Source organism: Canis lupus, chromosome 21 (genome assembly GCF_003254725.2).
Source record: "Canis lupus dingo isolate Sandy chromosome 21, ASM325472v2, whole genome shotgun sequence".
NCBI lineage: Eukaryota > Metazoa > Chordata > Mammalia > Carnivora > Canidae > Canis > Canis lupus.
This window is the reverse complement of record NC_064263.1, coordinates 34,027,682-34,052,092: the sequence shown is the minus strand read 5'-3', so window position 1 is coordinate 34,052,092 and position 24,411 is coordinate 34,027,682. Positions and strand designations below refer to the sequence as shown.

The 24,411-nt window shown below is 41.8% G+C and overlaps 2 protein-coding genes and 1 pseudogene across 5 annotated transcripts in view; 1 reads left to right on the top strand and 2 right to left on the bottom strand.

The window, feature by feature from the left end:
- Nucleotides 1–24,411, bottom strand: part of LOC118349954 (60S ribosomal protein L17-like) — a 48,974-nt gene that overhangs the window by 12,676 nt on the left and 11,887 nt on the right. Inside the window, exons 2-3 of one of the 4 annotated variants that reach the window (XM_049098696.1) lie at nt 21,402–21,455; nt 10,326–10,390 (exon numbers count right to left, since the gene is read on the bottom strand). The exons of 1 other annotated variant lie outside the window; for it this stretch is intronic. The gene's annotated coding sequence lies outside the window, so the exon portion shown is untranslated. The remainder of the gene's footprint in view (nt 1–10,325; nt 10,391–21,401; nt 21,456–24,411) is intronic. 2 more of the 4 variants (XM_049098695.1, XM_049098697.1) reach the window with 2 other exon arrangements.
- The window catches only part of AMPD3 (adenosine monophosphate deaminase 3), a 149,500-nt gene that overhangs the window by 113,208 nt on the left and 11,881 nt on the right, over nt 1–24,411 (bottom strand). The gene's annotated exons all lie outside the window — the stretch shown is intronic.
- Nucleotides 2,981–7,981, top strand: LOC112667407 (translationally-controlled tumor protein-like; annotated as a pseudogene).

The window sequence follows — 24,411 nt, the reverse complement described above, 5'->3', positions numbered from 1 at the left end:
ATTGACCATAAATGGTCACTTGGGTTCCAGCCAGCCACAAGAGTGCCCGGAAGTGCAATCTTACCACACGCTTGGAATAGAGAACTGGAAATATTTGGCAAATGGCACTCATGATTCCTCAAAGTCTAAGAGAAGAACAAAATTTCCAGAGAAAAAGTCAGAGAAGGGCTGGGACCTAACCCAGAGTATGGCAAAATGAGGATTTTTCCAGAGCTGTATTCTGAAAGACTCTCCATCACCTCTGGGATTAACTCATCCTTTGTTGCCTTACATAGCAATCCAAAGGAGCAAGCATCTCTTGAGTCCTCTGTGTCAGGCCTGGGTCATTCCCTGGCTTTCCCTTTATACTGCACCCCTCCCTTAACCAGCCCTTTGATCCCGGGAAAGATGTCTACATACCAGGTTGCACACTCACCAAATTTCATGCTCCAAAGCATAGCCACACCCCTGGGATCCCTGGGGACTGCCCTCAACACACTTCCTAGAGAGAAGTAGATCTCTAGTCCTAGCCTGACCACCTAACCATGGTTCCTGGCAGATAGATTTAGAACAAGCTCCCATCAGACCTGAGAGGTCCCTGAAAAGGTAAATCCTTTCCTGCCTAGGCCTTACTTCTCTGTCTTTTGATTTGAAGTTCAAGTTCTCACCCCACGCTAGCCAGCCCAGCCCACCCAAACCAGGCAAAAGTCTTACCTCTTCAGAAGGCCTTTCACAAAAAAAAAAAAAAAAAAAAGAAGGCCTTTCACAAAGGGACCTGGAAGAGACTGTGGAATGACACATTTTAACACTCTGGCTTGTTTCCACTGACAGACTTCCACCTGACTTCCTCATGTTTTGTGTTTGTTTTTATATTCTCACTTTCAAAAAACATGTTAGGTTAGAGCTGGTTCAGTTATTGGCCAGGCTTAAGGACTCCGTTCACTCACTCACAGATTAAGAAACATCCATGGCACTCAACCCTAACCTCTTATCCCCTCCCCTAAGCCATCCTTAATAAGCGTACAACACAAGTGAAATCAGTGTCCTTGCCAGACAAAACAAGATTGCTAGCTTCCCCCCGCGCCCCCAACCAGAATGCCTCCTAGCCCCGCAGTGCAGAAATTCTGGAGCCAACAGGGCCTCTAAGGCCCAAGGCATTCAGAGATCAACTCTCCAGGAGGGGCACATTCATAGAAACTCAGGACATTTGTCACATGAACATTCTCATAAATTTTATGCTCACGAGCCTATCTCATCTCCTGATTCTTGACTGAAGGCAGTTACAATAGTAATGAGGCAGCTCTAGAGAACCTCTGAATGGGGCAGCCAGGAGCTCCTCCTGGGTTACATGATATTGAGCTTCGGTCGTGATAGTTGGGAAGATTCTCAACACATGATGATGATAAGGGAAGAGTTTCATTTAAGAGAACAGCATGAACAAGAGCAAGGACGTGAGATTTTGATTGATAGAGTAAGCTCAATGGAGCAGTGGAGATAAGGCTGGAAAGACAGGGATGCCAGGGTGGCTCAGTGATTGAGCATCTGCTTTTGGTTCAGGTCATGATCCAGGGATCCTGGGAGAAAGTCTCACTTCAGGCTCCCTGCAGGGAGCCTGCTTCTCCCTGCAGCTATGTCTCTGCCTGCCTCTCTCTCTCTCTCTCTCTCTCTCTCTGTCGCTCATGAATAAATAAGTAAAATCTTTTTTAAAAAAAGATTGGAAACACACCCTGAATACTGATCATAGAGAGTCTTGAATGTCAGCTGAGAATTTACCCTGATTCACAGGAGAGATACATTAATAATCAGAAAAGGGTTGTCTGATTGGCTCAGTCAGAAGAGCATGTGACTCTTGATCTCAGGATCATGAATTCAAGCCCCACATCAGATATAGAGATTATAAATAAATAATTTTTTAAAAATTTAGGGATTAAAGAAGCAGCTTAAGTAACATACATAGAATATTTACTAAATTAGGCATTAGGCCAAATGCTTTATACACATTATTATCTCACAACAATCGAATACGTTTATCTGTTATTTTTTTATTTTAAAGATAAGGAACAATGGCTCAGGGAAGTCACATTACTTGTCCAAGATCACACAGCTAGTAAGTGACATACCCAGGATTCAAACCCAAATCTGCCTGACTCTAGATGTCATACTCTTAACCACTAGATGAGATTAAATATGACAAACAACATACTTACAAAAGTGCCTTCCCATGGCCTTGGCCTTAGATGCCATCATTGGCAAGAAAAGTGTCAGTCTGAGCCAGACAATTCACTGCACAGCTGAGGCCTCACCACCTAATGTCATTCACAGCTGACAGCTGAACAGAAAGGCTAGACATCAAGTTGTCTCAGGTGGCAGGAAAGGACAAGGAAGCGGCAGGGTGTGTAGGGTGTAAGTCATTGTCACCTCCTGGGACACATCTGTCTCTGGGGATACCATATTCATGTTAGATAAAGGTCCAGACTAAATGTGACCCCCATCTTCGTTCTGGGATTCATGTCCTGCCACACCACACTAGGCCTCCTTGGAGGTGCCCTTTGGTATAAATGTGATTTGTGTTTCCTCCCTAAGAGCAGAGCTATTTGGGTCTATTGAAGCATTTTCTTCAGAGGCAGCCAGAACAACTCATTGCCTCACTACAACACCCCCTTCAAACCAGATGCTCTGGAGTATTCCCAAGGACTTCAAGACATCTGTGAACACTAAACCTGTGGAAGTGAGTCCCATTCTCCATGCCTCTGGCTGCAGGAAGCCATGACAAGGACAGACATGGTGGCCAGAGGGCAGGTGAGGGCAGCAGAGAGCTGGCAGCAGAAGCTCAGGAGAGAGCTCCGAGTGCAGCTGGGAGAGAGCTCCAGGAGGAAGTGGGAGGAGCCCATGGAGAGCCACCATCTGCCAAGGAAATCCCCTCCTCTGGGTTCACCCAGAGGGCAGCTCAGGTTGAAGCTCAAATGCTAAGGGAGCTCACTGGGAAGTCAGCCTGAAGGAGATGGGGAAGCAGAAAGATGCCAGAGACAACAGCACTGGGAGTCAAGAAGAGGGCTCAGAACACGCTGCTGGTAGCCAGGGTCCTGGAGTAGCTCTGGGCACTGGCCAGCCCTGTTCTCGCCAGCCAGGAGAACACAGATGAATTTAGGCAAAAAAGCAAAGAAGAAAGGCTGCCTGGTTCATTTTATGAGGTCATCATAACCCTGATAACAAAACCTGTCCAGAACAGCATATATACAAAAAGAAACAACAGTGCTTCACTTTTAAATGTGGACAGAAAAGTTTTGAGAAAACCTTAACAAGCTGGATTAAAGGATGCTAAAAAATCATCCATAGTAGCCAAGCAGGGTTTATTTTAGCAATGTAGAGTTCATTTGGCAATAGGAAATATATTAAAACTGTACAGCTCATCCATAAAAAAGGGAAAGAAGAAAGAAAGAAAGAAAGAAAGAAAGAAAGAAAGAAAGAAAGAAAGAAAGAAAGAAAGAAAGAAAAGAAAATCACCCAAATCTAGATTCTGAAAAGCATTTGCTAGAATTTGTTTCTACGTGTTTGTTTTAATCTTTAAAATCCACGTGTTTGTTTTAATCTTTAAAATTTTAGGAAGAGTAGGATAATCTCTTAACATAATGAGAAGTAGCAATATCTTATTTATAATTGAAATACAAGAGACTGCTCCATTAAAATCAATAACCAAGGGCAGCCAGTGGCTCAGCGGTTTAGCGCCGCCTTCAGCCAGGGCCTGATCCTGGAGACCCAGGATCAAGTCCCACATCGGGCTCCCTGCATGGAGCCTGCTTCTCCCTCTGCCTGTGTCTCTGCCTCTCTCTCTCTCTGTGTCTCTCATGAATAAATAAAATTTTTTTTAAAAATTATAAAATAAAATCAGTAACCAAAAAAGGATTCTACGTCTCACCATTATTCTTTTTTTTAAACCTTTGATATTTTTTTTAATTTTTATTTATGATAGTCATACAGAGAGAGAGAGAGGCAGAGACACAGGCAGAGGGAGAAGCAGGCTCCATGCACCGGGTCTCCAGGATCGCGCCCTGGGCCAAAGGCAGGCGCCAAACCGCTGCGCCACCCAGGGATCCCTTATTATTTAATATTATTGTAGAAGTTAAGGCTAATGCAATAAAGGCATAAAACAAAAACAAAGGGTACTAAGACCAAATTGTCATATTTATCAATGCTCTACCTTAGTTATCAATGCTATATACTAAAGTCCCAAGATAACTTCCAGGAATGAAACAAAAGTTAAGAAGAGTTTTAAATTTTTTTTTATTTATTTGTGAGAGAAAGAGAGCACAAGCAGGGCAAAGTGGGGGAAGAGGGAACAGAGGGAGGAGAAGTAGGCTCCCAACAGAGCAGGGAGCCCAACACTGGGCTCTACCCAGGACCCAGGGTTCATGACCTGAGCTGAAGGCAGACATTTAACCGACTGAGCCACTTAGGCCCACCAAAGTAGAGCTTTTGAAAAAGCATTCATAATAAAAGAAATGTGAGTTAAAACAATACACTGTGCAAACCATTTTTAACCCCTAGAATATTACATTCAAAAAATTCGAAAACATGTAGTTGATAAGCATGTGGGTAAATAGGTACTCTCATACATTGCTGATGGTATTATATATTGCTACAGCCTCTATGGAGAGCAATGTAGCAGTATGATCCCTGGGTGGCTCAGCGATTTAGCGCCTGCCTTTGGCCCAGGGCGTGATCCTGGAGTCCTGGGATCGAGTCCCACGTCGGGCTCCCGGTATGGAGACTGTCTCTGCACCCTCCCCCCCATGTCTATCATGAATAAATAAATAAAATCCTTAAAAAAAATTTTAAGTGTATGTGCCTTTAAGATTTTTAAATTTATTCATGAGAGGCACAGAGAGAGAGAGAGGGAGAGGCAGAGACATAGGCAGAGGGAGAAGAGAGCGCCCTGAGGGGAGCCTGATACAGCACTCCATCCCAGGATCCTGGGATCACCACCTGAGCTGAAGGCAGATTGAGTCTGCCTATGTCTCTGCCTGCCACTCTCTCTCTCTCTCTCTCTGTGTGTGTCTCTCATGAATAAATAAAATCTTTTTTTTTGTTGTTAAAGATTTTATTTATTTATTCATAAGAGACACACAGAGAGAGAGACACAGAGACACAGGCAGAGGGAGAAGCAGGCTCCATGCAGGGAGACTGATGTGGGACTCGATCCCGGGTCTCCAGGATAACGCCCTGGGCTGAAGGTGGCGCTAAACCACTGAGCCACCCAGGCTGCCCTAAATAAAATCTTTTTTTTTTTTTAATAAAATCTTTAGGGATCCCTGGGTGGCTCAGCAGTTTGGTGCCTGCCTTTGGCTGGGTGGGGGTGATCCAGCGGTCCTGGGATCGAGTCCCGCATCGGCCTCCCTGCATGGGGCCTGCTTCTCCCTCTGCCTGTGTCTCTGCCTCTGTCTCTCATGAATAAATAAATAAAATCTTTTGAAAAAAAATCTTTAAAAAAATATGGAATCAAATATCTATCAGTAGGAAATTGTTCAATGGTATATTATGCAGCTGTAAAAAATGATGAGGAAGCTTTTATGTCCTGAAATGGAATGAATTCCAAGACAAAATGTTAAGTGAAAATGCAAAGTACAGGGACACCTCGGTGGCTCAGCAGTTGAGCATCTACCTTTGGCTCAGAGTGTGATCCTGGGTCCTTGATGGAGTCCCATATCCGGCTCCCTGCATGGAGCCTGCATCTCCCTCTACCTGTGTCTCTGCTTCTCTGTCTCTCCTGAAAAAATAATTATTTTTTTAAAAAAATGGGGATCCGTGGGTGGCGCAGCGGTTTGGCGCCTGCCTTTGGCCCAGGGCGCGATCCTGGAGACCCGGGATCGAATCCCACATCGGGCTCCCGGTGCATGGGGCCTGCTTCTCCCTCTGCCTGTGTCTCTGCCCCCCCCTTCTCTCTCTGTGTGTCTCTCATAAATAAATAAGTCTTTTTAGGGATCCCTGGGTGGCGCAGCGGTTTAGCGCCTGCCTTTGGCCCAGGGTGCGATCCTGGAGACCCGGGATTGAATCCCACGTCGGGCTCCTGGTGTATGGAGCCTGCTTCTCCCTCTGCCTGTGTCTCTGCCTCTCTCTCTCTCTGTCTCTCTCTCTCTGTGTGTGTGTGACTATCATAAATAAAAATTTAAAAAATAATAATAAATAAAATCTTTAAAAAAAATAAGTCTTTTAAATAAATAAATAAATAAATAAATAAATAAATAAATAAATAAAATGCAAAGTACATTAAGACTGTGCATAATTGGGCAGCCCCGGTGGCACAGCGGTTTGGTGCCGCCTGCAGCTTGCGGTGTGATCCTGGAGACCTGGGATCGAGTCCCACGTCGGGCTCCCTGCGTGGAGCCTGCTTCCCCCTCTGCCTGTGTCTCTGCCTCTCTCTCTCTGTGTCTATGAATAAACAAATAAAATCTTTAAAAAAACACTGCATAATTTGCAACCAATTATGTGTATATATATAATATTTTACTTAGGAAAAAATATTTTTGCATATTTAGTAATCTAACTGTAAAATATCTATGAATAAATGCACACACATACAAAAACTAGCAATGAAGCACCTGGATGACAGTCAGTTGAGTGATGGAGTGATGGCCTCTTGTTTTCCACTGAGGTCATGATCTCAGGGTCGTGAGATCCAGTCAGGGGTAAGTCTCCACACTGAGCACAGAGTCTGCTTGGGTCTCTCTCTCTCTCTCTCCCTCTCCCTCTGCTCTTGACCCCCACCCCACCCTGCCCCGTGGACTGGCGTTCGCTCTCTCTCAAACAAATAAATATATCTTTAAAAAGAAACACTAGCAGGGGATCCCTGGGTGGCTCAGCAATTTGGTGCCTGCCTTTGGCTGGGGGCGGGGGGGTGATCCGGCGGTCCTGGGATCAAGTCCCACATCGGGCTCCCTACATGGAGCCTGCTTCTCCCTGTGCCTGTGTCTCTGCCTCTCTCTCTCTCTCTCTGTGTCTCATAAACAAGTAAAATTGAAAGAAAGAAAAAAAGAAAGAAAGAAAGAAAGAAAGAAAGAAAGAAAGAAAGAAAGAAAGAAAGAAAGAAAGAAAGAAAGACAGACTAGCAACATTTATTTTATCTGTATACCCTTTTCTGTGATTTGAGTTTTAAGCCAAGTAAACATATTTCCTGTTCATAAATACATTTAATCTAAAGAAAGAAAAGCTGGGGAAAATGTTTACAAAAAAAGTATTGAAGATTCTTTGTTTTGCCAGATAGAACATTTATTTATTTATTTGCTTGTTTGTTTATTTAAATTTCTTTTTTAGAAAATATATTTAAACTACTATATTAAACATTAACATTTCCTAAAGGCAAAAGTGCTGGCAAACATGCAAATTAGTAATTTTAGATAGGATAAAGGAAACATCAGAAATGGGGAGCTTTTCCACCCCTCCCCACTCCACCCGCCTTACTCCCCCCACCCCTTCCAGGACTGCTGGGGCTGCACCTCCCTGGCTCAGAGCTCCCTGCTCCTGCTAAGTTAGCACCGCCCTCCTCTCTCCAGAGGCTATCTTGATCATCTACTGCAACCTCATCAGCCATAATGCTGATGCCGAGATCACTGAGATTGCATTCCCCGGTGCCTGAAGGTGGAAGGGAAGTTGATCAGGAGGACAGAGGGTAACAATGATGACTCGTTCTTTGGTGGAAATGCCTCTGCTGAAAGCCCAGAGGTTGAAAGTACGGAAAGCACAGTCATCACTGGTGGTAATATTGTCATGAACCATCACTTGCAGGAAACAAGCTTCACAAAAGCCTACAAGAAGTACATCAAAGATGTAATGGATCAAAGGCAAACTTGAAGAACAGAGGCTGAAAAGAGTAAAAACCTTCTATGACAGGGGCTGCAGAACACATCAAGCCCAACCTTGCTAATTTCGGAAACTACAGTTCTTTACTGAAGAGAACATGAATCCAGGTGGCATGGTTGCTCTGCTGGACTACCTTTTTTTTTTTTAAGATTTATTTATTTATTTATTTATTTATTTATTTATTTATTCATTCATTCATTCATTCATTCATTCAAAGAGAGAGAGAGAGGCAGAGACACAGGCAGAAGCAGGCTCCATGCAGGAAGCCTGACGTGGGACTCGATCCCGGGTCTCCAGAATCAAGCCCTGGGCCAAAGGTGCTAAACTGCTGATCCACCCAGACTGCCCAATAGAGAGAATCTTTAGCAGACTCCCCCCTGAGCTGGGAGCTTGACCTGGGGCTTGATATCAGGACCCTGAGACCATGACTTGAGCCCAAATCAAGAGTCCCACTGTCACTTAAAGGATTCAGCCACCCAGACACCCCATATTATTTTTTTTTTCTTAAAGATTTTATTTATTTATTAATGAGAGAGAGAGAGAGAGAGGCAGAGACACAGGCAGAGGGAGAAGCAGGCTCCCTGCAGAGAGCCCGATGTGGGATCTAGTCCTGGTACCCCAGGATCACGTCCTGAGCTGAAGGCAGATGCTCAACCACTGAGCCACCCAGGTGTCCCTATATGATTTTCTTTAAGGATGGTTTAGAAATGGAAATAAGTTAAAGAATGTGGCTGTTACTTTGGATGTAACACCTGTTGTCCTAATCGGCTGCTACTTTTCATCCACACAACACAAGGACTTAAACAAATGGGGCTGATGTCCTTTTCAGCTCTTCATTTATTCTGACCTTGATTTATCTGGAGTGGAGGCATTGTTTTTAAGAAAAATACATGCCACGTAGGTTGTCTGAAATAAAATGCATTTAAACTCATTTGAGAGGATGCCTCTTAGATGCCTACGTTTTTAAATCCCTCCTTGTGTAGTTTCCTGGAGCAGCTAGAGTCTGGTTGTAGACTACTGCTAGAAAGCATAAGATGGCCTTCAGATAACCTACAGTGAAGACTACTTGTAGCTCTGGAATATAAAAAACAAGAACCAAAAAAGTCTTAATTCTGAGTTTAAATAAAAGGGAAGGTCATGCTCATAGCTGTGTCAACATTTGAAGTGGATTCCTCACACAGTTCATCACCTACAAACAGGAAGTAGTTAACTCTGGAAGAGATCACCAGAAAGAATTAAAAAGAGACCAATACAGGGGATCCCTGGGTGGCTCAGTGGTTTAAGGGCCTGCCTCCCGCCCAGGGCGTGATGCTGGAGACCTGGGATCAAGTCCCACATTGGGCTCCCGGCTTGGAGCCTGCTTCTCTCTCTTCCTCTCTCTCTCTCTCTCTCTCTCTCTCTCTCTCTCTCTCTGTCTCTCATGAATAAACAAATAAAACCTTTAAAAAAAAAAAAAAGAGAGAGACCAATACAGTTGGAAGCAAAAAAAAAAAAAAAAAAAAAGGAAAGAAAAATTAATGGGAAAATGTCAAATTATTCAACAAATGGGAAAAATAACTGGCAAAAAAAAAGTCATATTCTCACCTGCCACCATACTCAAATAAATTCCAGATTATTTAAATTTTTAATATGAAAAATAAAACTATACAAAAACTAGGTGAAATATGTGGAATAATTAAGATCTTCAGACACTAGGGATGCCTGGGTGGCTCAGCAGTTGAGGGTCTGCCTTTGGTTCAGGGAGTGTTTCCTGTGGGATCAGGGCCCACATGGGGCGCCCCGCGGGGAGCCTACTTCTCCCTCTGCCTGTGTCTCTGCCTCTCTCTGTGTCTCTCATGAATAAATAAATAAAATCTTTAAAAAAAAATATCTTCAGATACTGATGGATTCTCTGTTTCAAATGTTAAGTCCATCTCCCATTTCCTGGGATAAACTCCACTTGGTCATGACCTGTCATCATTTTCATATACTGTGTTTCAGTTTGCTGGGACACTAAGAATATTTTTTATCTCTGTTCAAGAAAGACACTGCTCTTAAGCTTTTTTTTTGCTTTTTTTTTTTTTTTAATGATAGTCACACACACAGAGAGAGAGAGAGAGAGAGAGGCAGAGACATAGGCAGAGGGAGAAGCAGGCTCCATGCACCGGGAGCCCGACGTGGGATTCAATCCCGGGTCTCCAGGATGGCGCCCTGGGCCAAAGGCAGGCGCTAAACCACTGCACCACCCAGGGATCCCTCTTAAGCTTTTTTGTAGTATCTCTGTCTGGTTTTGGTATCAAGATAACACTGACTTCCTAAAATGAGTTGGGGATTTTTGCTCTTCTGTTTTTAAAATATCTTCCGTTTTTAAAATATTCATTCTAAATATCTGATAGAATTCACTCACTAAGCATAAAGTTGTCTATAAAATTATCTTATTTTTTTTTTTTTAATCTATAGTGTCTAGGCACCAGGATGGCTCAGTCGATTGAGTGTTTGACACTTGATCTCACCTCAGATCTTGATCTTAGGGTTGTGACTTCAAGCCCCACACGGCTTACGCTGGGCATGGAGACTACTTTAAAAAACAAAAACAAAGTAAGATAAAATACCTGTTTTCACTTTTTTTTTTTTTTTAATTTTTATTTATTTATGATAGTCACAGAGAGAGAGAGAGAAAGGCAGAGACACAGGCAGAGGGAGAAGCAGGCTCCATGCACCGGGAGCCTGACGTGGGATTCGATCCCGGGTCTCCAGGATCGCGCCCTGGGCCAAAGGCAGGCGCTAAACCACTGCGCCACCCAGGGATCCCCTGTTTTCACTTATTAAAGAATAAGTAAATAAATTTTTTTGTAAATAAAATTTTTAAAAAATAAATAAATCTGTAGGATCTATAATGACATCTCTCCTTTCTTTACAAATGCTGGCAATTTGTTTCTCATTAGTCTTGTTACAGGTTTATCCATTTTAATGATCTTTTCAAAAGACAAGCTTTTAATTTTATTTACTCTCTATTATTTTTCTATGTTCTATTTCATTGGTTTCTACCAATTATCTCAATTATTTCCTTCTACTTATTTTGTGATCAATTTGCTCTTCATTTTCTAGCAGGTTTTTTTTTTTTTAAGATTTTATTTATTTATTCATGAGAATACACAGAGAGGAGAGAGAGAGAGGCAGAGACACAGGCAGAGGGAGAAGCAGGCTCCATGCAGGGGGCCAGACGTGGGACTCAATCCCAGGTCTCCAGGATCATGTCCTGGGCCGTAGGTGGCACCCAACCACTGAGCCACAGGGCTGCCCTCTAGCAGTTTTTTATGATAGCTTAGATCATTGATTCCTAGACCTTTATTCTCTAATAGCAACATTTAAAGCTAAAATGTATTTGAAGGCACTACTTTAGCTACATACTGTCAATTTTAAGATTTTATTTATGGGATGCCTGGGTGCCTCAGCTGTTGAGCACCTATGTCTCTGCGTCTCTCTCTCTCTCTGTGTCTCTCATGAATAAATAAATAAAATCACTAAAAAAAAAAAGAATTAAGGAAACTTGAATACCATCCACCTGTTGGACTTATCTGACATTAACACGCCACAAAAACAGACACATATTCTTTGCAAGTGCACATGGGAAAATCACAAGACAACACATTATGGGTCATAAAACAAGTCTCAATAAATTTAGAAGAACTGAAATCACAGAGAATACATTCTCTAAAAATGAATTAAATGAGAAGTCAGTAACAAAAAGATAACTCGAAAATCCACAAATATTTGGAAATTAAATGACACTCCTCTAAATAAGCCACAGATCAAAGAAAGAAAATTATAAGATAGTTCAAATTGAATGATAATGAAAGCACAACAAATCAAAATTGGTAGTATGGGGACACCGTATCTTCCTCCCTCTGCCTCTGTCTGTCTCTCATGAATAAATAAATAAAATCTTTTTTAAAAAAATTTATTTTTAATTTTTAAAGATTTTATTTATTCATGAAAGAGAGAAGCAGGGCAGCCCCGATGGTGCAGCGGCTTAGTGCCACCTGCAGCCTGAGGTGTGATCCTGGAGACCCGGGATCCAGTCCCATGTTGAGCTCCCTTCATGGAGCTTGCTTCTCCCTCTGCCTGTGTCTCTGCCTCTCTTTCTCTCTGTGTCTCTCATGAATAAAGAAATAAAATCAAGAAAAGAAAGAAAAGAAAAGAAAGGAAAGGAAAGGAAAGGAAAGGGAAAAGAAAAGAAAAGAAAGAAAAGAAAAGAAAAGAAAAGAAAAGAAAAGAAAAGAAAAGAAAAGAAAAGAAAAGAAAAGAAAAGAAAAGAAAAGAAAAGAAAAGAAGAGAAGCAGAGACACAGGCAGAGGGAGAAGCAGGCTCCATGCAGGGAGCCCGCCCGATGTGAGACCCGACCCCGGGACTCCAGGATCATGCCAGGGACTGAAGGCAGGCGCTCAACCACTGAGTCACCCAGGTGTACCAAGTTTTCTTAATTCTTACTGGTTATCTGTCACATACACTACTAAGACTGGAGTGTTTCTCCTTTCATTTTTGTCAGTTTCTATTTCATATATTTTGAAGCTCTCTTATTGGGTTTATACATATTTACAATTATGTCTTCATGATGAACTGACCATCTTGTCATTAGGAAATGTCCCTTATTGGGGTGCCTGGGTAGCTCAGTCAGGTAAGCATCTGCCTTCAGCTCAGGTCATGATCCTGGGGTCCTGGCAGGGAGGCTCGAGTTTGCTTCTCCCTCTCTCTCTGCCTGCCACTCCCTGTTTGTGCTCTCTCTCTGTCAAATAAATAAAATTAAAAAAAAAAAAAAAGAAGAGAAAGAAGAAAGAAAGAAAGAAAGAAAGAAAGAAAGAAAGAAAGAAAGAAAACAACTCTCATTATCCATAGTAATAGTTCTTGTTGTAAAGTCTACCTTTAAAAAAAAAAATCTTATTTATTTATGGAGACACAGAGAGAGAGAGAGGCAGAGACACAGGCAGAAGGAGAAGCAGGCTCCATGCAGGGAGCCCGACTTGGGACTCGATCCACGGTCCCCAGGATCACGCCCTGGGCTGAAGGCGGCGCTAAACCGCTAAGCTATGAGGGCTGCCTTGAAGTCTACCTTCTTTGATATTAATATAGCTACTCCAACTTATTTTTTTAAGATTTTTTTGTTTATTTATTCATGAGAGACACACAGAGAGAGGCAGAGACCTAGGAGACATAGGCAGAGGGAGAAGCAGGCTCCATGCAGGGAGCCCGACGTGGGACTCAATCCCAGGTCTCCAGGATCATGTCCTGGGCCGAAGGTGGTACTAAACTGCTGAGCCACTGGGGCTGCCCATCCAGCTTTCTTATAGTTAAGTGTTTGCAAGGTATATCTTTTTCTATTTTTGACCGGAGTGTCTGAACCATTTATGAGTAATTCTATACAGATGGACTTAAGTTTATCCATCTTGTTATGTTTTCTACTTGTCCCAATCCTGTGCTCACTTCAGCAGCTCGTATACTAAAATCTACTTGTCCCATTTCTTCTTTGTTGTCCCTTTTTTTGTTTCTTTTCCTGACATCTTTTCCATTACCTGATAGATAGCTTTTTCAGCATTCCATTTTATCTCCACTTACTTGGAGTTTTTAAGCTATTCTTATTTGGAGATTTGTTTGGTTTGCCTTTTCTTTTATTTTTGGTTTTTGCCTTTTGATTTGTCTGGTTTTAAGAGGTTGCTTGACATTTTACTTTTCTTTTTTTTTTTTTTTTTTTTAGATTTATTTATTTTTTCAGAGGGAGAGGGGCAGAGACACAGACAGAGGGAGAAGCAGGCTCCATGCAGGAAGCCTGACATGGGACTTGATCCCAGGTCTCCAGGACCACGCCCTGGGCTGCAGGCGGCGCTAAACCGCTGCACCACCGGGGCTACCCTGCTTGACATTTTACATATACATATTTATCCTATCAGTCTAGAGCTTTAAATAATATACAACTTCATGTTGTATACATGAAGTATAACATCAATCTTACAATAGTATGCTTCTATCCCACCCCATCCCTGTGTTATTGTGGTCAGATATTTTATTTCTATATATGCTATAAGCACCCTGATACGTTATTACTTTTAAACAGTTATCTTTTTAAAAATGTTAAAATGAAGGAAAATTATGATCTAAATATTCATATATTTACCATTTTCTCCACTGTGCTTTGTGTAGCTCCAAATTTCCATATGGTGTATTTCTTTGATTTATACTTATAATATATTTTAATATATAATTATAATATACTTAAAAACATTCATTTAACATTTTTGTAGTAAAGATAATAGCTACAGATTCTCTCAGCTTTTATTTGTCTGCAAAAACCTTTAATTTCATTTTTGAAGGACACTTTTCATGGATAGAGAATTTTAGATGGACAAATTTTCCTTTTAGTACTTTAAAGATGTTGTTAAAAATAACGGCTTGTTTTTGCAGTCATTCTCATCTTTGTTCCCTATATGTAATGTATCTCTTTCACAGTTTCTTTGGCTGAATTTAACTTTTTTTTTTTTTGTCATTGGCTTTTAATACTTTGATTATATTGTTCCATGGTGTGGTTTACTTTATATTTTTTTCTTCGTGAAGTTTGTTGAATTTCTTAGGTCCATGGAGCTATAGTTTTATTAAATATGGAAACGTGGGACACCTGGGTGGCTCAGTGGTTGAGCATCTGCCTTCAGCTCAGGGCATGATCCCAGGGTCCTGGGATCTAGTCCCACATCAGGCTCCCAGCAGGGAGCCTACTTCTCCCTCAGCCTGTGTCTCTGCCTCTCTCTCTGTGTCTCTCATGAATAAATAAAGAAAATCTCTTAAAATAAATCAATAAATAAATAAATGTGGAAAGTTTCTCAGGGGTGCCTGGGTGGCTCAGTGGTTGAGCGTCTGCCTTTGACTTAGGTTGTAGTTCCAGGGTACTGGGACTGATTCCCACACTGGGCTCCTCACAGGGAGCCTGCTTGTCCCTCTGCCTATGTCTCTGCCTCTCTGTGTCTCTACGAATAAATAAATAAAATCTTTTTTTTAATTTTTTTTATTTATTTATGATAGTCACAGAGAGAGAGAGAGAGAGAGAGAGGCAGAGACATAGGCAGAGGGAGAAGCAGGCTCCATGCACCAGGAGCCCGACGTGGGATTCGATCCCCGGTCTCCAGGATCATGCCCTGGGCCAAAGGCAGGCGCTAAACCGCTAAGCCACCCAGGGATCCCTAAATAAAATCTTTTTAAAAATATATGGAAACTTTCTGCCATTATTCCTTTGTCCTTACCACCAACTTTGGGACTACGCCTAGGTTAGAGAAGTCCTGATCATTCTTTCAGTCTTTTTTTTTCTCCTCTATAGGAAAGTTTAGATAGTTTCTATTGCTCTATCTTCAAGTTCACTGATCTTTTCTATAATGTACAATCTGTTGGGGTGCTGGGTGGTGCAGTAGGTTAAGCATCCATCTCTAGGTTTCAGCTCAGGTCATGATTTCAGGATCATGAGATGGAGCCTTGTGTCAGACTCCATGCTCAGTATAGAGCCGCTTAAGACTCTCTCTCTCTCTCTAAAATAAATAAATAAATCTTTTTTAAAAATGTCCAATATGTTAAGCCTATACTGTAAACTTTTCATTTTATATTTACCAGCTCTGGAATTTCCATCTAGTATTTATTTATATCTATCATCTCCTTTCTTATTCATGTTATTCTTTAAATACTTGAACATACTTATAATAACTTTTAAAGTTCTTTTCCGCAAATTCCATTATTTCTTTAATATCCTCGTCTGTTTCTTCTTTTTTTTTTTTCCTCGTCTGTTTCTATTGACTGGTTCTTTTTTTTTTTTTTTTTTTTTTTTTTTTTGACTGGTTCTTTTTTTATTTATGGGTCATACTTTCTTGCTTCTCATAACTTGGAATTTTTTGGATGCTGGGCATTGTAAACATTATGTTATTAAGTGTCTGTATATCATTATCTTCCAAGTAAGTAACTTTGGACCCTGAAACCAAAGAAAAGACAACAGTGAAAACACTGGTAACATCCAAATAAAATCTGTAGCTTTATTTTTTTTTTTAATTTTTATTTATTTATGATAGTCACACACAGAGAGAGAGAGAGGCAGAGACATAGGCAGAGGGAGAAGCAGGTTCCATGCACCGGGAGCCTGACGTGGGATTCAATCCGGAGTCTCCAGGATCACGCCCTGGGCCAAAGGCAGGTGCTAAACCGCTGCACCACCCAGGGATCCCTGTAGCTTTATTTCTAACATAGTATCAGTGTTAACTTCCTAGCTTTAACAATGCATCATGGTCATGATAACATTCAGTAAGCTGGATGATGAGTATACAGAAATTCTAAGTACTATCTTTGCAACTTTTCTATAAATCTGAAATCATTTCCAAATAAAAAGGTGCTTTTTAAATTCCTCCTTTTCTGCTATTTATCTTAAGGAATTATTTGTTGTGTTTCCCTTTGAGTTTTCTCCTAATTCAATCTTCATTTCTAAAATGATTTCTTTCTGTTATTTTTCTTTAGTCTTATCGTCTCATTTCTAAGCTTTCTAATTCCAATTTGTTATTCTTTAATGTCTTATTTGGAAACTGAATGGTATTTTTTAATCTCTTTTAACATGTCTCTCTGGCATGCTCTCATTGTCTGTGGGTATATTATAATGCTGCTTACTCCTTTTCCTCATAGAATTTGTTTTAAGATTTTATTTATTTATTCATTGAGACACACACAGAGAGAGGGGGGCAGAGGGGGCAGAGGCACAGGCAGAGAGAGAAACAGGCTCCATGCAGGGAGCCTGACGTGGGACTCGATCCAGGGTCCCCAAGATCAAACCGGGGGCTGCAGGCGGCGCTAAACCACTGCGCCACCGGGGCTGCCCTTCCCTTCCTCATAGAATTTTTGAACCTGATACTTTTCTGTCAATTATGTTGGTGTGTTTAGTTTTCCTGAATTTTGTTCAAATACTTTTTCTAACTTCACAGAGCTCCCTCTTCTGTTGTTTTCATATAGTGTCAAAAAGTGGCAGGATATCTGACTGACTTAGTCAATGGAACATGTGACCCTTGATCTCAGGGTTGTGAGTTCAAGCCCCATGTTGGGTATAGAGATTACTTAAAATTAAAAACCTTTGGGCAGCCCGGATGGCTCAGAGGTTTAGCGCCGCCTTCAGCCCAGGGTGTGATCCTGGGGACCGGGAATCTAGTCCCACGTCGTGCTCCCTGCATGGAGTCTGCTTCTCCCTCTGCCTGTGTCTCTGCCTCTGTGTGTGTGTCTTTCATCAATAAATAAATCTCTTTAAAAAAAATTCTTTTTAAGTGGCAGTTTGCATTCAAAAATAGTTTACTGGGCAGCCCCGGTGGCGCGCAGCAGTTTAGGACCGCCTGCAGCCCAGGGCGTGATCCTGGAGACCAGGGATCGAGTCCCATGTAGGCTCCCTGCATGGAGCCTGCTTCTCCCTCTGCCTGTGTCTCTGCCTCTCTCTTCGCTCTCTCTGAATGAATAAATAAATAAATCTTAAAAAAAAAAAAAATAGTTTACTTTTGGGCAGCCCCAGTGGCCCAGTGGTTTAGCGCCACCTTCAGCCCGGGGTGTGATCCTGGAGACCCCGGATCGAGTCCCACATCGGGTTCCCTGCATGGAGTCTGCTTCTCCCTCTGCCTGTGTCGTCGCTGTCTCTCTCTCTCATGAGTGAATAAATAAAATCTTTAAAAAATAAAAACTTTTTTTTGTTTTGTTTTGTTTTGTTTTTTAGGGACGCCTGGATGGCTCAGCAGTTGAGCATCTACCTTTGGCTCAGGGCATGATCCTGGAGTCCTGGGATTGAGTTCCGCGTCAGGATCTCCACTGGGAGCCTGCTTCTCCCTCTGCCTCTGTCTCTCCCTCTGTGTGTGTCTTTCATCAATCAATACATAAAATCTTAAAAAAAAAAAAAACTGTTTTTAAAGTGGCAGTTTGCATTCAAAAATAGTTTACTTTTTGGGCAGCCCCTGTGGGTCAGCGGTTTAGCACCGCCTTCAGCCCAGGGCCTGATCCTGGAGACCAGGGATCAAGTCCCATGTCAGGCTCCCTGCATGGAGCCTGCTTCTCCCTCTGCCTGTGTCTCTGCCTCTGTGTGTGTGTGTGTCTCTCTCATGAGTAAATAAATAAAATCTTTTTTAAAAATAGTTTAGTTTTTGGGGATCCCTGGGTGGCCCAGCGGTTTGGCGCCTGCCTTTGGCCCAGGGCGCGATCCTGGAGACCCGGGATCGAATCCCACGTCGGGCTCCCGGTGCATGGAGCCTGCTTCTCCCTCTGCCTGTGTCTCTGCCTCTCTCTCTCTCTCTGTGTGACTATCATCAATAAATAAAAATTTAAAAAAAAAAAAAAAATAGTTTAGTTTTTAAAAAGTAGTTTTCTTTCTTAGATTATCTAATTCTTTTTGCCCTTTCCACTTTTAGCTGAATGTTCTTTTTAGTCTAGTGCGTGGTTTTGTTTTTTTTTTAACTCTAGCTTATCAATTTTTATTCTTCTGATAAATTTCCAAAGTGTGGGGACTTGTCTTTAAGTAGCACACAGGCTACTCAATTTCAAGAGTTCATGTTTCAAGAGGCTAGAGTGCCCTGTACCTTTAGGCCTTACCCTAAAGCCCTTTGTTCTCATACTTGATTGGAGTGGGCAAAGTTCTCCCAGTCTTAGTAGCTGCTCTCAAATTGACCTGATGTACCTTGCATCATGTCTGACACTCTCTCATAATTGTTCAGGTCCATCAGATGCCCTGTGGCTTCCCTCTGTTCTCTCTTGCACAGATTCCCATAACATATCATGGTTGTTGGTGCTTGTATTTTTAGTTTTGTTGTAAATGTCATTGCTAGGTCCTTAACTTGGTAAACCAGTTGCTCTGTTTTCATATGAGGATTCAAGAAGTTTCAAATTTATACTGCCCCACTCTAGCCATCTTCCCAGAATTCTAACATGTATCTTTGTTTTTTTTTTAAGATTTTATTTATTCATGAGAGACACAGAGGCAGACATAGGCAGAGGGAGGAGAGGCATGCTCCATGCAGGAGCCAGAACAGGACTCGATCCAGGAACTCAGGGATCACATCCCGAGCCAAAGGCAGACGCTCAACCACTGAGCCACTCAGGTGCCCCTGTATGCTTCTTTTTGATAATGTTGTTTATTATGTGTTTGGTATATAATCTTTACAGTAATTTTTTTAATGGTTTCAGAATATTCCACTGAGTAGAAGTATCAAAATTTACTCAGCCTGTCCCTTACTGTTGGTCACGTGAGCTGTTTCCATTTTTCTGCTGTCTCAAATAATGTCGTCATAAATACCTTTGTGCACTTAGATTTTTGTTTTTGTTGAATAATTTCCTTATGACGGAATCCCAAGAGTAGGATTACTGGGTCAAGGGTAGGAACATCTCCCTGGGTCTGGCAATCTATAATCCGAAAATGTGTTTTGAGAATTATTTTTCTTATTATAGGGGAAAGGTTAAGACTCAGTTGTTGATATTAAGGATCACATGAGGGAAATAAGACTATTTCCCAGGATCACTGTTATTCTATCCTTTCTCCCAGCCATCAGTTGTTCCTATTCATTTTACTCAACTTTCATTTTTCATTCATTTAACCAACATGTTGATAGCCTACCATGTGTCAGTGTGATTTCTCTCCCACACATTAGAGTGAACCCCACAAGTATATGTGGTGTTTTGCTCAAGGACTGATCCAACACACTAATACAAAGGGTGTGCAATGGCCTAGATTCACTGTGAGCATTAAGGGTGCTATGGGCTGTCCTTATTTGACCCCTCCTGACATACCTGAGACTATTCAAACAACCCTACAATATTTGGATTCAATATATCTGGTAACAGCAATCCACCTTCCTCCATAAGCAGGCTTAGCCCTATTCTAGGGCAGACTTGAATAGAAAAGGGAAGACCTAAGCAATTTCAATGCAGCAGCTGGTATAGTTGCCCAGAAATAATCTCGTTATTTTTATCAAAAACAAAACAAACAAAAAACTGGTAAGCTAAAAATAGCTTACATACCCCATGGTCTCCTAGTCTCAATCTAACAGCTATGTTGATTCAATCTGTATACCTGACTTTCCGCCTCAGTCCCCCTGTCTTTCCATTGCCCCCTGAAAACTGAGTGTTGTCCTGAACCCAAGTCCTCTTGGCTTGGGTTCTGGTTGTGTTTACAAATCCCTGTCTGCCCTGGTCAGCACTCTCCCACAGAGGGGCCAAACCCTGCTCTCCGACTCCCAGCCACAGGCTGAGTTTATGTATTCCATGGCCTGAGTATTGAAAAACAAGATCCTATGCCTGTCTCTTCTTCATGCTCCACAGCTGCACCCTGACACTGGATGGAGCCCTGCAATCACAAGCCTTGCCCCAACCTGGCTAGAATTCACCACATCTCTAGAGCCCCTGCCAGGACCAGTTAACTCCTGGGGCCCATCCCATCTAGTCCACGTTGCTGAGGAGCCTGCATAACTCATGTTCAAGCCTGCTGAGTTAATAATCATCTTCCCAACCACAATGTTTTACAGGTGAGGAAATAAGTGCCAGAGAATAAAAGTGACTTTGCAAAAGTGAAATAGCAAGTTTGTGTCAGATCTAGGCCTAGAGCTCAAGGTTTCTCATTCCTTTTTTTTTTTTTTTTTTTTGGTTTCTCATTCCTAAGAGGAAACGAACGGGTAGGATACCAGAGAAATTTAGGAATAGATTCCAAAGCAGAAGTCCAATTATAAGCCCTCATGCCCCTGGGGTGGGGAAGGAGAGAAGGCCCCAGGATTTGAGAATAAGATAGGTTCTAGGGCAGCCCGCGTGGCTCAGCGGTTTAGCGCAGCCTTCAGCCCAGGGCCTGATCCTGGAGACCCAAGATCGAGTCCCGTGTTGGGCTCCCTGCATGGAGCCTGCTTCTCCCTCTGCCTGGGTCTCCTGCCTCTCTCTCTCTCTCTCTGTGTCTCTCATGAATAAATAAATAAATAAAATCTTAAAAAAAAAAAAAAAAGATAGGTTCTAGTTTTCAGGACAGGCCATAAAGTCAGGAAGTATGAGCAGCAAAGTTGACTTTATGTGGAACATCAGGATCATCAGACTGGATCTATCAAATGCCTCTTACAACTCCAGAATGTTTCAGGGACCTGGAACAGAGCTGGGCCTATACATGCAGATCAGGGGATCACATTATAGGCCAAGGGAAGGGAAAAGATAGGAAACTGAGGAAAGACATAGGAGCCAGAAACAAAGTTGACACATGTAGATGCTCGGCTAGCTCACATGTCAGCTGGGGCCTCTCTGCATCATTTGCTCCAAATATACATCACCATGGCCTATGGAAATCCCAAACTTTCCCTAGGGTTTTTGAAAATGCACACGATACATATATTCTCACATCCTGACCTCTCAGGAGTAATGTTCTTTAAGTACAGTCTTCGTTCATTTCCAAATCAATCCAGGGATAAAAATTAGCCCTTTCTTGAGAAAAAAAAATTTTTTTAAGATTTTATTAATTTATTTGAAAGAGAAAGATAGTGGGAGAGAGCAAGCAAGGGAGGAGCAAAGGGTAGAAGCAGACTCACCACTGAGCATGGAGCCTGATGCAGGGCTCAATCCCGTGACGCTGAGATCATGACCTGAGCCAAAATCAAGAGTCAGACATCCAACCAGGAGCCACTTTGCCTCAGGGAAAAAAATTTTTAAACATACCATGTATGAGATTGCAAAACTTTGCAGAAAATGTTGGGAGTATGACAGGGAGGGAGTTGTCCCTGTCACATCACTCACTATACAACAGACAACCTAGAAATCCTCATTGTACATTTGTGCTATCCTGGCCTTGTTAGCCACTCCCTTATGATGGTTTCCTCTTTTGGTCCTAATACTGCACCTCACGCTCATTGTACCCATCCTCACATAATCTTCTGCTTCCTCTTTTTCCCTTCTTATCTTCTATTCTTTCTTCTCCAAAGTCAAAAACAAATTTCCTTCCTTATCTCAATGCAGAGAGGCGGGGGCAGGAGGTGAGGTGGGGGCACATTCTTACACTCCTACTGCTTCTTTACCAAACTCTTTTTTTCAAACAAGTTACTTCCCTCCTATAGAGGAATTCCAGTGCCAGATATTAAAGCAATTCAAAAATTTTTTCCACCTGAATACACATGTGTAAACAAAAGTATGCAGAATTATTCTGATGCATAGCTCATGCCAGATCAAGCACTATAATTGTCCTATTCAAAATTGACTGAAAATAAAGTTTAGAACATCCTGTCTGATTCAGAATTGTGCCCTTGGCCATTAAAGCTCAGCTGAATCCCAGAAATCATGAAAAAACTCTGTCTTATGCCCCTTGAAGGTATTTTATAAACGGCTACTATAGGAAAGACACCCAAAATGAGTGCTACTTTTTTTAGATGAACCAAAATTAAGTAGTGCCTATGGCACTAAAAAAAACTTAAAAACCAGAAAGTTTCAAGGTTTTTCAAACCTGTATGGACTCTTAGAGTATTTTCAGGTTATAGACTTTGGGATGAAATGTGAAAGAAAGAGAAAAGAAAAGAAAAGAAAAGAAGAAAAGAAAAGAAAAGAAAAGAAAAGAAAAGAAAGAAAAGAAAAGAAAAGAAAAGAAAAGAGACACCAATTTAGTTACAAAAATTGTGCAATGGCAATGGGTGTTTTATATGGTCAAACCAGGTGACCAGGTGATCAACAAGGCTTCAAGATATGTGACTTGTGGGGATCCCTGGGTGGCGCAGCGGTTTAGCGCCTGCCTTTGGCCCAGGGCGCGATCCTGGAGACCCGGGATCGAATCCCACGTCGGGCTCCCAGTGCATGGAGCCTGCTTCTCCCTCTGCCTATGTCTCTGCCTCTCTCTCTCTTTCTCTCTGTGACTATCATAAAAAAAAAAAAAAAAAAAAGATATGTGACTTGTGGGACACCTGGGTGGCTTCGTGGATAAGCGTCTGCCTTTGGTTCAGAGCATGATCCCGGAATTCCAGGATCAAGTCCCACATTGGGCTCCTTGTATGGAGCTTACTGCTCCTTCTTCTGCCTCTCTCTCTCTCTCATGAATAAATAAATAAATAAATAAATAAATAAATAAATAAATAAATAAATATATTTTTGTTTTGTTTTGGTTTGGTTTGTTTTTTCTTTTGTTTTTAATGTGACTTGTTCTAGTTACTAGCAGTTTAGAGCAACAACCAGGGCAGCCCCAGTGGCTCAGTGGTTTGGTGCCGCCTTCAGCCCAGGGCGGGATCCTGGAGACCCGGGATCGAGTCCCACATTGGGCTCCCTGCATGGAGCCTGCTCCTTCCTCTGCCTATGTCTCTGCCTTTCTCTCTCTGTCTGTCTCTCATGAATGAATGAATGAATGAATGAATGAATGAATAAATAAATAAATAAATAAAAACTTTAAAAAAATAAAATAAAGCAACAACCAGTTTATTCTTCTCAAGGAGTATATAGGTCAGGAATTCAGAAATAGCAGAGCAAGGACAATTTATCTGTTTCAGTGTCTGGAGCCTCAACTGGGAAGTCTGGAAGGATGGAAGTTACTCAATGGCTGAGTACTGGAATTATCTTAAGGCTCTTTCACTCACGTATTTAATGCTGGAACATCTACATGTCACTTCCCCACCTGGGCTTTCTCATAGTATGGTGGTTAATATCTGTGGTAAGAGGCCTCTTTAAGATGTCCCCCAAAGATCCCTACCTCTTGGTGTTCTCAGCCTTGTGTAATCCTAGCCCGTTGAGTAACTTGCTTCTAACCAATACAATATGGTAACATTGAGAGGATATTTCTTCTATGGTTAGGTTATAAAAATTGTGACTTCTACCTTATGATCAGACTCTCTGTCTTTTGTTTGCTTTGATGAAGCAAGCTGCCATGTTGAAGAGACCTCTATGACAAGGAATTGAGGGTCACCCTGTCAATAGCCAGGGAAGAAGAGATCCCAGTTCTGGTCAAAACCTTAATTATAGCCTTATGAGAGATCCTGCAGCAGAGGTGTAAACCAAGCCACAACTGAATTCCTAACTCAGAGAAACTAAAACAGCATGAGTGGGTTGTTGTATGTTGCTAAGTTTTGGGGTGATTTGTTACATAGCAATAGGTATCTAACATAGATTCCAAGAGTGTGCATTCCACAAGAACCAGGCAGAAATTGTATCATTTTTTTATGACCCAGTCTCAGTCACATAGCATTACTTCCCCCAAAGTCACAAACCTGCCCAGATTCAAGAAGATGGAACATATATCTCATCCCTCAAAAGGAGGAATGTCAAAGTATCATAGGAACAACATGTGAGGAGAGATGGCAGTGTGGCCATCTTTGGAAAATATAAGCTGCCACATGGCTCTTTGGCCTTGTCCTACAGCATGGCTTGATCTGCTCATGTGTAAATTTTAGAAAGATTTATATTGTTTTGCTATTTTGAGATTGAGCTTTTGTTTATGCTCCTCCTGAAATGTCTCTTCTGCTTTTAAGAAATAAATGCTCAAACAATATCTCAGCATGTCACAAGATAAATGGGAATTGGACCTCTGGCAACCAGACTTCAGAACCATTGTTTCCAAGAATGTGACTATCT